Genomic DNA, 13,099 nt, shown 5'->3' with positions numbered 1-13,099 from the left:
CACACACACACACACACACACACACACACACACACACACACACACGTGCCATGGTACACACAGAGCTCAGAAGACAGTTCTTTCTACCATCTGGATCTTGGGAGTTGCACTCAGGTCAATAGGGTTGGTGGCAAGTGCCTTTACCCACTGGGCCATCTCATCTCATTGCAGATTTAATCTGTATTTCCCTGATAACTAATAATATTGATGTTTTCACTTATTTACTACCTATTTCTTAGGTATACTTTTTGTGAAATGCCTGCTCAAATTTTTTTTTCACTTATTATGAGATCTTTTGCTCAGTTGTGGCCCATATATGCTGGATACAGATGCTTTATCAGATAGATATATGCTTATAAATATTCTTCCCTAAACTGTAGCTTGTCATTGCCTTCACTTAAATGCCTTTGAAGGAACAGAAGTTCTTGATTTTTATCAAGTGCCATTTACCAATTTTTCTTTTATGAATTAAGTTTTTAATCTAAAAAATGGTGTCTTATCTAAAAACTCTGCCTCAAAGTCACAGGTTTTCATTGATATTTTCTTTCTTATGTGTAGCCCTGTCTGTACTAGAATTCTTTATATAGACCATGCCAGCCTTGAACTCACAGGACAACCTACCTGCCTTTGCTTCCCAAGTGCCCAGTGATTTATTTATAGTTGTGTGTGAGTGTTTTGCCCACATGCATGTAAGTGTACTGAATGTGTGCAGAGTGCCCATTGAAGCTAGAAGAGGGGATGGTTGTGAACCACTGTGTGTAATAGGTCTTTCTTGGGAGTGTTAGCTCCTGAATATCGACATGGTGACTTTTTATTAATTATGAAAGCTTGGCCTTAACTTAGGCTTGTTCCCAACTAGATCTTAAAACCTAAATTAACTCATTTATATTAATCTATGTTTTGCCACATGGCTCATTATCTCTCCTCAGAACCATACATCTGACTTCCTGTGTCTGGCAGGCAAATCTCCCTCCTCAGTTTCTTTCCCAGAATTCCTGTCTCTCCCAGAAGTCCTGCCTAGCTTCTCTTGCCTGGCTATTGGCTGTTCAGCTCTTTATTAAACCAATCAGAAGGTGCCTTAGGCAGATGAGGTAAAATAGAGACACATCTTCACAGAACATACAAAAAGATTTCCCCAACAACCCTGTAGGGGCTAGAAACCAAATTAAGGTCCTCTTCGAAAGCAGCAAGTGTTCTTAACCACTGAGCCATCTCTCCAGCTTCCAAACATTTTAATCTTAATGACTAAGATTATTCACTTTTCAACACATACACAAAAATGAAAAGACAAAGAGTACAATTTAGTTTTTACATATGGATTTTCAGTTGCTCTATTACCATTTACCAAAAAGGCTAGTTTTTAATTGAGATTCTATTGATTGTATTGAGGATTAATACACAAACATTTCATTTTATACTCAATCTGTAACACATATACTAAAAATGTAAAATGTCATATATTGTATGGGTTTTTTAAAGTTGTTCCAGTTTTAAGCTTTGAGGTAAATGCTGATAATCTTTACCTGTCACCAATTCAAGGTTTGCTTGTTTTTAGATTCATTTATTTTTATTTTTATGTGTATGGATGTTTTGCCTGCATATATTTGTGTGCACCATGTGCATGCCTTGTGCCCACAGAAACTAGAAGAGGGTTTCAGATCCCCTGGAACTAGAGTTACAGATGGTTGTGAGCTAATATGTGAATGCTGGGAACTGAACTCAGGTCTTATGGAAGAATAACCAGTAGTTTTAACCACTGAGCCATCTCTCCAGACCATTTGTTGTTTTTTGAGACACAGTCTCACTATGTAACCCTGGTTACCCTGTGACCCCCCAATGTAGACTAAGCTGCCCTTGAATTTAGACATTCACATGCCTTTAAACCCACCACTGGGAGGCGGAGGCAGGTGGATCTCTGTGAGTTCAAGACCAGCCTAGTCTACAGAGTAAGTTCTTGGGCTCTATGAAAACCCTGTCTTGAAAAGCCAAAACAATTTTTTTTTGCTGGGTGGTAGTGGTGTATGCCTTTAATTCCAGCACTTGGTAGGCAGAGGCAGGTGGATCTGTGAGTTCAAGGCCAGCCTGGTCTACAGAGTGAGTTCCAAGACAGCCAAGGCTATACACACACACACACACACACACACACACACACACACACACACACACACACAAACTGTCTCAAAAAAACTAAAAATAGTAAAGTAAAATAAATTAGACATTGCCTTTGCTTCCCTAGTGCTGGTTTAAGGGAGGGCACCACCACACCCAGTCAATTCAAAGTGTTTTAGTTTGTTTGTTTGTTTTGGTGTATATGTATATGTGTGCTATGGTTTGTGTGGAGGTCAGATGACAATTTATGGGAGGTGGTTATCTTCTTCCATCATATAGGTCTCAGGGAACAAAATCAAGGTGACATCTCACTGGCTCCCAATTCAAGGTTCTACATAATATATATAAAATCAAATCTTCAATCTTGTATAGCACCTCAACAAAACTGGTTTCTCATGATCAGAGTTATTACAGAGGGCACATAGTTCTGACAGGGCAATAATGAAGAAGTATTTCTTTAAGAAACAGTTCTCAAGCTGGGCACTGGTGGTGCATACCTTTAATCCCAGCAGTTGGGAGGCAGAGCTCTCTGAGTTTGAGGCTATCCTGGTCTACAGAATGAGTTCCCGGACAACCAGGGCTACAAAGAGAAGCCCTTTCTCAAAAAACCAAAAACAAACAAACAAAAGCAATTCTCTTAAAATAACAAGGGACTAGAAATAATTTAATATGTTCAAGATACATTAAATGCACAATTGTGACTGACTGCAAACTGGCATTTAGTATGTTTTGTATTGTAGGATATGAAACTACCCCTGGAATGGAATATTAGCTAATACACAGCAGCAGGTGGAACCCACCTTTTAGAGTCAGAGGGTTATGGGAACTTGACCTTTCAATGTCAGCAATTCCCTGCATAGTTCTAAACAAAACTAGTTCATCTGCATAACCATGTTGTGCATTTCAGGTAAGTAACTTTTTAAAGTATTCTTGAATTTTAATGGGGATTATTATCAATCTCTAGCTCAACTTGAAGGAAACTAACCAAGTTACTAGCTGTGGAGGTGGATTTTGTTTCCACTTGGCTAGACTATGGTGCCAGTTGCTTCGTCTCACACTAATCTGGATGTTACTAGGAAGGTATTTTTAACATTTGAAGTAAAGATCTTGGGTTGGGAGAGTGGTAGAGTACTGGCTTAGCATGCTGAAAGACCTTGGCTCAATCCCTACCGCCAATTTTAAAGAGAGACTAAGATTAAAAGAAATCGCCTTCTTTAATGTGAGCATGTCTCGTTCACATCAGCCAGTAGCCAGAGAAGGAATTACGACTTACCACTGGCTTCAGAGTCAAGACCATGATATCTACTCTTGCCAGAATTTTCATCTGCAAACTGCAGGCTCTTTTTTCCCTTTAACTTGTGTCTGTGTGCGTGTGCATGTATGTGTATGCTGTATGTGCATGTGTGCAACATGTGGGTTACCAAGAGATCAGAAGAAGGCATTGGATTCCCAGAGCTGGAATTACAGGAGGCTGTGAACAAAACCTAAGGGTGCGTGCTTAGCCACCTTAGCCAAACTCAGGGCCTCTAGAGAAGCAGCAAGCATTCCTGATCACTAAGCCACCTCCTCAGTCTCCATGCTCTCTTTCTAAACCAAGTCTCACAATCATGCATATAACTAAGGAGTATCACAAGAGAAGAGGATACAGCTGGTCACAGAAAAAAAAAAAATACCTGTCCCAAAAAACCAAAAACAAACAAACAAAAAATTCAATTTTCTGAAAATAACAATTCTCTTAAAATAGTTCTCTGTGCTAATGTGTTCTCTTGGATGTAGTGTGAAGCAGGCACATCCTTACTGTTAATCCCAAAGATGGAAAGAGAAAGACCACCAACCCAAATCACCATGGCCAAATTAAGCTTTTTTATTCATGTACACAGGCTGCCTCCCCCAAAGTCAGGGTTCAAGAAATCAGTATTGGATGTAAGGAAGACAAGGCTTTTATAGCTCAAGGGTATGGGGTTTCCAAATGGAAGATTTGGCAGGCAAAATAGGTCAGGTTATAGTAACAGAACACAAGGTCCTAACGACCTTTTGAAACAAAGACATGGGTGCAAGGTAGGCACAACAAGGTGGTCACGGTGGTCATCTAACCTTTGGAAACAAAGGTAGGGTGCAAGAGGTTATAAACAACGTGGGAAACAAAGACGTGATTGCCATTCCTGGAACAGGCAGTACAGAACCGTGTGCAGTTAAGATCACAAGTGGGCATAGCCCAATCCTTGAGAAACAGATTTAATCATAAATAGCGATTGACCCAGTTTGTCTTTACTATAAGATGGCTTTTAAGCCTACGATGGAGGCAGGCTGGTTCTTCACTTCCGATTGTACAAGTTCAAGGTTTAGGGAAGTCAAGCAGCTGGTTCAGTAGTATACCTGTGACTTCTTTCATCAATCAAAGTGAACACCATCGGAGAAAAGAAGATGACGTCATTGAAAAGAGTTGAGGGATATGGGGAGTACAGGGAAGACACAAGTGTCGACAAAACCCCAAGAACTGAAACCTAAGCGAGAAGAGCAATGAGAGCGGCGCACCAACTCTTAGACGGAGGGACGATGTCTGGAGTGTCAATCAGGTAATTTGCACACCATGCTCAAAGCAGCACAGTTCACAATAGCCAAACTGGAAACAATCCAGGTGTCTCTCAGCAAATGAACAGATAAGCAAAATGGAGTCTTTTGGACAATGAAATATTACTTAGGCACACAAAGAAATGAGACTATACCACACATCTTCAACATGTGTCAACCTTTAAGTAAATGTTACACTAGTAAAATAAGGACAGTCTGTTATTTTGCTATGGTTTCTAGAAAAGAAAATCCTGGCCCACAGAAATGTATTGTCTCACAATTCTGGAGGCTGGCAGGCTTTGACTGAAGTATCAGCAGTAGTGGTTTCTTCGGAGGCCTTTGTCCTTGGCTTCAAGCTGCACCTTCTCCCTGTGTCCTCACATGGTCTTCCCTGTGTGTGAGGATGCCAGTTAGACTGGATTAGGGCCCACTCCAATGACCTCATGTTACCTTCACTACTTCTTTATCAGCCTCTCTTCAGATACAATCACATGCTAAGGTGCTAGGGGCTGGGATTCCACATGTGATATGAGGGTATGAGACAAGAGACAACCCCAACAGGCATTGAATGATTCCATTTGTACAGCCAAGTTTATAGATGAAAATTAACTAGATATAGACAAGGGACTGAGAGTGTAGCTCAGTGTTAAGCACTTGTCCAGCATTTGCGAAACCCAGAATCCAACCAATACTAGAAAAAATGCACTCCTATACTTTGAAAACACTGTGAATTATTAAAAATTATTAAGCCAGATGTGATGACACATACCTGTAATCCTATCACATAGGGGTAGAGGGCAGGGGAGATAAGAGTTCAAGATCATCCTCAACCACATAGTGAGTTCCAGGCCAACCTGAGCTCAATGACCCTGTTTCAAAAATCAGGCAAGGCAGACAAGATGGTTCGGTGGGTAGGGGTATTGGAAATGAGTTTGAGTAGGAGAAAAATGACTTCTGGAAGTTGTTCTCTGAGTGCCATATGCACACCCCAACACACAAATAAATTAAGAATTTTTGTACAAAATCAAAATCATAAAAAAACTTCTAAAATTAAAATAATAAATATCTATTATATATACTTCCACAATTTTTTTGGGGGGAGCTGAGGATCGAACCCAGGGCCTTGTGCTTGCTAGGCAAGTGCTCTACCACTGAACTAAATACCCAACCCCACAATTTTTTAAAGAAGAAAAGGGGTACCCGGTTTGGAAAACAAGAGAAAAACTCAAGAGAAAATAAACTCTTAAATCATAAATTTTCAAATAGACCTCATGTGGTCATGAATGAGAAATCTGACTGATAACATGTCACATCACCCACCACTGCCACCACCTCCAAAGTCAGAACCTCCAGACCCCTGCTCAGCCTTTAGGAATCTTCAATCATGGTAGTTTTAGCCCCATTTTCACAAGCTGCCAATCCCCACATACACCTGCTTCTGACAGTCTCAGGCTGATGTTCCAGAGATGAGAGTATGCTTAAGAACAAGATGTGTGTGAGCCAGGTGGTGGTGACGCACGCCTTTAATCCCAGCACTTGGGTGGCAGAGGGCGGCTGATCTCTGTGAGTTCAAGGCCAGCCTGGTCTACAGATGGAGTTCCAGGACAGCCAGGGCTACACAGAGAAACCCTGTCTCGAAAAGCCAAAAGAAAAAAAAAAAAAAAAGAACGATGTGAAAGCCAGTGAGACGCCACCAAGCCTGACCTGACAACCTTAGAACCCACTTGGTGGAAGGGGAGAGCCAACTCCTGCAAGCTCTCCTCTCACCGCCACCGGAGCTCCCACAGCACTGACATGCCCACACATACACATTAACACAACATAAAAATGTAAAGATCAAGAAAAAGAACGAGGTGAGGCTACCGTGTACTGGGGCCACTCAAGTCCCACTTCCAATGTCCTGGATTAGGGATAAGTAGCCTCTCCTGTAAAGGATCAGAGGGCAAAAAGTTTAAGTTTTTCAAAAGCAGCCATAGATAACAAAAACAAATGGATATGTCCCCAAAAGAATTTATCTGTGAACTAGTCTGGGGCTGTGATTGTTAGAAATCATTTGGTAAGTTACTTGACAAAATACCAAGTCTGTGTCAGTGATCACACATCTGGGGCTTCCTGGCTTAGGCTGCCTCACTTTGGGGTTAAGAGTCTATAAGGGGGGGCAGTGAGAAGGCTCAGCAGGTAAACGTACTTGCAAAGAAAACCTGACAACCTGAATTCAGTGCCCAGATCCCACAGTGGAAGGAACAGATTCCCAGAGTTGTCCTCTGACCTGCACATCATGGAACCCATACTGACACATCACACACGGAATCATAACAACATATAAAATAAAAAGTAAGTTTAGGACTCTCTGATTAAGAGTCCTTACTGCTCTTGCAGAAGACTTGAATTCACTTTCCAGCCGCTGTATCAAATGACTCACAACTATCTGTAACTCCAGCTCCAGTAGACCCAACACCTCTGACTTCCTGTGGCACACCCAAACATATGTGAATTCCCACAAAGACATATAATCAAAAAAAAAAAAAAATGAGCCAGGCATGGTGGCGCACGCCTTTAATCCCAGCACTCAGGAGGCAGAAGCTGACAAATCTCTTGAGTTTGAGGCCAGCCTGGTCTACAGAGTGAGTTCCAGGACAGTCAGAGCTACACAGGGAAACCCTGTCTTGTTTGTTTGTTTTTTGAGACAAGGTTTATCTGTAGCTTTGGAGCCTATCTTGGAACTTGCTCTGTAGACCAGGATGACCTCACAGAGATCTGCCTGTCTCTGTTTCTCAAGTGCTGGGATTAAAGGCAATGCGCCACCAGGCCCAGCTTGAGAAATCCAGTCTTGGAAAAAATAATCATCAACATCATTTTTTAAACTAATCTTTAAAAAAAAGAACCCAGGCACAGTGGCACACTCCTTTAATCCCAGCACTTGGAAGGCAGAGGAAGGTGGATTTCAGTGAGTTTGAGGCAAGCCTGGTCTGCAGAGTGAGTACTAAGCCAGCCAGAGTTACATGGTGAGATCCTGTTGCAAAAAAAAAAAAAAAAACAAGCCAGGCAGTGGTGCCACACTCCTTTAATCCCAGCACTCGGGAAGCAGAGCCAGGTGGATCTCTGTGAGTTCGAGGCCAACCTGATCTACAGAGCCAGATCCAGAACAGGCACCAAAACTACACAGAGAAACCCTGTCTCAAAAAACCAAACCAAACCAAACCAAACAAAAAGAGAGAAGGGTGGGGGGGAAGGAATGAAGGCAGGAAGGGAGGGAGTAAATAGGTGCATCTGGAAGGATACAAGGGTCTTAGCAGAAAACACAGATTTGAGGAGCTACCACAGATTATGGTCATGGCCACATTTCAAAAGGCAATACTGAAGGAATTTCTAAAAGTGGAAAGAAGTACATATATCCCTTGGAAATTTTCTCCTGGACTGAAAAGGGGCCCCAACCAATCAAACCCTGGATTTAGGACCTGACAGTTCATTTCAATTGCTAAGGTACTACCACTAAAGGAAACATCAATTTGTTCTGTATGGTTCAAGAATAGAGCCAGGGTTATAGAAGACATTTCACCTCAATGTTTAGGTTTAACATGCCCCAAAGAACACGTTTGCTGCATGTAAGCACTCTATACCTGCATGGATCTGGTCTTGGCAGAGACTGGTGTTTAGGGGAGGGGCACTACACCTATGGCTTCCTTCCCTCCTTTCCTAAGAGTCTGGGTCCAGGAAAGCTTTTGGGCATATGCCTTCTGAGAAACTGCTGTGGTCTAAATATAGGTGTCCCCAAAAGTCCCCTGTGTAGAAGGATTCATCCCCAAAGATAACAATAGTGCGAATTCCTGTGGACTTAGGAGGTAGAACCTAGTGACAGGTCCTTAGATCTCTAGGAGTGTGCTTTAAAGAAAAAATGATGGAACCCCAACTGTCCTCTTCTCTGCTTCCCCACTAGAGACATGAACACTCACTCCAGTGTGTTCCACCACGACATGCCACCCTCACCAGACACCCAAACCTATGGACCACCCCCACTCTTGAACTTCCAGAACCATGAGTCAACATAAGCCTTTGTTCACTTCTGAAGTAGTTTGCATGAGATATCTCTTATAGTCTCTGGCCTTTGAATACTTGGTCCCCAGTTGGTGGCACTGTTTGAGAAGGTTTATAAGGTACAGCCTTGGTGAAGAATCTGTCAAGCTTGAAGCAGCTTGAAGGTTTAAAAGCCACATGCCAGTCCCAGTTCTCTCTCTTCTCGTGCTCATGGTTCAAGATGTGAGCGCTCAGCGTCTGCTCCAGCCACCATGCCTGCTGCTCGCTGCCATGCTTTCTGCTATGATGAACTCTGATCCCCCTGGAGCCCTGAGTGTAATAAACCCTTCCTTCCGTAAGTTGCCTTGGTCATGGAATTGTATCACACAACAGATACAATTGTAACTAACACCATTTCCTAAGTAACCCGTGTCAGGTCTTTTGTTATGATTATGGGTAGCTGATGAATACAGAAACCCTAACTCTAACCATCTTCCTGCGCTCAGGCCTAGCTCGTTTATAAAGGAAGCACTTTATGGGCTACCATGTCCAGTATCACCCACATGTTTTTCTCAGGATAATGTGCAGAGTTCAGTGATCCTACATTGGGCTAGTGAGTGACAAGGAATTTATCCAGCAAGTGATGGCCTTGAATAAAGGCTAGTTCTGACAACAGGGTCAAGCCACAGCTTGGGCTTCTGGGAAACTGAGGACTAAGGAAATAAGAACTTTTGCTAACACACTGTCTCAGGTGCTTCAACAAGGATCTCCTTATCCCCTTCCCCACCCCACCCACCCCCTCCCCTTCCCTTTCATACAGCTGCTCCTCCTAAAGTGGTCCCATCATGGAACCGCCACTTCTCCAGTGGTGAAAACCTGAACCGGGATTGGAGATGCACAGAAGACAGTGAGGGAGGGTAGGTAGCGTCTCAGAACCTGTCTCTGGTTGTTAAATGAGTTAGCACCCTCACAGAATTGCTGTTAGACACTTGAGATCTCACATAGTCCAGGCTGGCCTCAAACTCACTATGTAGTTGATGCTATCCTTGAACTCCTGATTCTGCTGCCTCCGCCTCCTAAGTGCTGGCTTTACAAGCATGCATCACATCAAGCTTCATTTCGTTTATTTGTAACTGAAACAGTCTTGTCATGTTACCTAGGAGAGCTTTAAACAGAGATCCCCTTGCTTTCCCAAGTGCTGAGATTAGACAAGTAATAAAACCACAGTGGCTCCTTTCCTTAAGCTGGCCCACACTCTCATTAAGAACACAGGTCATCCACAGCCAAACTCTAGGCAGCTCTTGGGAATCCTGCAGAAGAGGGGGAGGAAGGATTGTAGGAACCAAAGAGGTCAAGGACACCACAAGAGAACCCACAGAATCAACTAACCTGGCCTCATAGAGGCTCACAGATACTGAACAGACAACCAGGGAACCTGCATGGGACTGACCTAGGCACTCCACATATATGTTACGTGTATAGCTTGGTCTCGGGATTTTAACAGTGGGAGCAGGGGCTATCCCTGACTCTTTGGCCTGCTTTTAGGACCCTTTCCTCATAATGGATTGCTTTGACTACCCTAATACTAGAGGAGGTTCCTAGTTTTACTGCAATGATATGCCATGTTTAGTTGATATTCATGGGAGGCCGCCATTTTCTGGAGAAAAACAGAGGAGTGGGTGGGGAGGACAGAGGGAAGGTGGGGGAGGGACTGGGGAGAGAGAAGGGATAGAATACAGCATTCAGGGTGTAAAAAAAAATTAAAGAAAAAAAAAGAACACAGGTCATGAATGCAGCACACAGAATTAACACCTAGTGTGGAGAACAATGGATGGTAGAAGTAGGGTGTGGGGACAGTGTGAAAGGCCACGAGGCCCAACAAGATGTGTGCTAGAATTTTATGGTCCCTGGCACAGTGTCTGTAGGTCGATCTATCTTGGGCAGCTGACTTGGTAGATTGTCAGGCTCAAACATTCCTCAAGGATCCAGGAACTTGTCAGACCTTAACTTAGGCAGCATTTGAGTTTGCATCTGTTGCACATTCCATGGGGAGGAGGGGGACTGGGGAGAGGGTGGGGGAGAGGCAGGGTCTCACGCATTCAGGCTAGTTTCAAACTGTATTGTCATGAGTGACCTTTACCTCCTAGTCCTCCTGTCTCCAACACCCAAATCCTGAGATTATAAGTGTGAGCCACCATGAACAGCTTTGGCATCTTTTAGTATTTTATTTATTATTATGTATATGTATGAGATGCCATGCACAAGTGTGGAGGTCAGTAAACAACTTTGGTGAGTCAGTTCTTCCCTTTCCCCATGAGCCCTGAGGACTGAATTTAGGTCATCAGGCTTAATGTAACACTTTACCCACTAAGCTATCTCATCCAAGTTGGTTTTGTTGTTGTTGTTGTTGTTATGAGTCTTTTGTTGGCTGGGTGTGATGGAACACACCTATAATCCTGGCACTTGTGAGGCAGAGGCAGGTGGATCTCTGTGAGTTCAAGACTAGCCTGGTGTACATAGGGAGCTCCAGAATAGCCAGGAAGATATAGAGACGCTGTCACAAAAGGGTGGTGGGGCATGTCTCATACTGTATCTTAGGCCAGCCTAAAATTGACTGTGTAGTCCAAGTTGCCTCCAACTTCTTGCAATACTCCTACCTCAGTCCCCTGAGTATTGAGATTAAAGTGTGAACCACAACATCTGGCTAATAGCACTTACTAAAAGAACTATCCTATTTTTCTTCATAATTATAGGTTATCAATCTTAGAAGAATTTGAATTTCCACCCAGTATGGGAACTACTTCTATAAAAATCTGACATATTAAAAAATCTGACATATCCACCCAGCTATTTGATACCCACTGTGATGAGATGTTTAGTATTACAGAAAAATGGCTCCACTGTTGACTACTGTGCCGACTGAGGGCCACCCAGTGCTGCAGCTCTCCTTCCCAGCTGTCATCTCAGTCTCCTACAGGAAAAGCACAGAGCCGTTCCCTTGATGGCAAGGAAGCCATCCTACCAGTCCAGCCTCAGTGGCATTTCCTTTTCTTACAAAAATCAGTACATTTTTGTCAATTCTCTATGCGGCCACAGCTTCAGAGCATTATCTTCAGCATCACAGGGCAGATGTTACCACGAGAAACTCAAGGACAACTTCTGTTCTTCGGAGAGCACACAATCTCCAACCACTTTTACATTGTCTACTTAATCTTGAGAATGTCCACCCAGATAGTCTGCACCCTGGAGTTATCCTCGATTTAGGGCACCTAATTCAGGAACCATTGCAGCTGTCAGTCCTGGTTCCTTCTGCAGTATCGGGGGTGTGATGGAAGGAGAGCCCGTTTGAGGAGTTCATTCCTTTGCACAGTTGCCAGATTTAGTGCCAGTTTTGCCTACAGCCCCCAGTCCCACCCTCTTCTCTCAGTCAGCACATGTTCTTGTCAATCAACAGAAGAAACCTGCAGTTCTTGTCAATCAACAGAAGAAACCTGCAATTCAGCAGGGCAACAAAAAGGATAAGGCAGAATGGGGTCTGACCCCCACCTCCATCCAGGATTAAAGGACAAGACAGGCAAGCAGAACTCCATGTGAAAAAGACAAATGCCACACATGCAACAGCACTGAAGAAGGCAGAGAGACACGGGGGGGGGGGGGGGGGGGGGAACACGACACATGGGGACAGTAGGATGAGCTTGGGTGGGGACAGGGTGGAGCCAGGACCAACATCTCAGGCTAAGGACAGCATGGCCAGATGGCTGGCTCCAAGAGGCTGCTTGAAGATTTCCATGTACTCTCTGTACTGGTCCGGGGCCAGTTAGTCACTGCTAAAGAGACCAAGGTCATGAAAAGGACCCTGCCTCTACCACTAGATGACTCTTCAAACGTCTTATGGAGCTGAGGCATTATTCTGTCATTCTGCCCAAACCATGGCACAAGGGGCACCTATTTACTATGTGCCCTACCATACCAGAAAAGCATTAAAATAGTTGGCGTCGGGCAGTGGTAGCACTCAGGAGGCAGAGGCAGGTGGATCTCTGTGAGTTCAAGGCCAGCCTGGGCTACAGAGTGAGATCCAGGACAGCCAGTGCTACTCAGAGACCCCATGTATTGAAAAACAAACAAATAAAAAAGCTGGCAGTAATTCATAAAATACAGCAAGAACACACCAAGCAGCAGAGGAGAAACAGGAAGAAACACAAACTGGAAGGCTAGGAGGGGGAAAGGCTATATATTAAGTTCTAACATGTGCAAAACCTAACCACATGCCCAATTCAGTGTCCTTAAAATAAGAACAAACCACACACTAGGAAGAAAGGAAATTATTCCTGCTACTAAGAGTCGACAAGAATTTTCTTGAGAATCATCATAAAGGCAACAAGGTATAATGTAATGGTCCTTGACA

The 13,099-nt window shown here is 43.5% G+C and overlaps 1 long non-coding RNA gene across 1 annotated transcript in view; it reads left to right on the top strand.

The window, feature by feature from the left end:
• LOC107402181 (uncharacterized) overlaps nt 1-9,046 on the top strand; it is a 51,612-nt gene extending 42,566 nt beyond the window's left edge. Inside the window, exons 2-4 of the long non-coding RNA XR_013053168.1 lie at nt 2,850-3,016; nt 4,511-4,685; nt 8,618-9,046. This is a non-coding gene — a long non-coding RNA (uncharacterized LOC107402181). The remainder of the gene's footprint in view (nt 1-2,849; nt 3,017-4,510; nt 4,686-8,617) is intronic.
• The last annotated feature ends 4,053 nt before the right edge of the window (nt 9,047-13,099 follow it).

The sequence above is a fragment of the Peromyscus maniculatus genome, chromosome 8, assembly GCF_049852395.1.
Source record: "Peromyscus maniculatus bairdii isolate BWxNUB_F1_BW_parent chromosome 8, HU_Pman_BW_mat_3.1, whole genome shotgun sequence".
Taxonomy (NCBI): Eukaryota; Metazoa; Chordata; class Mammalia; order Rodentia; family Cricetidae; genus Peromyscus; species Peromyscus maniculatus.
Note: the sequence above shows the minus strand (reverse complement) of the source record. Positions and strands in the feature narration are given on the sequence as shown.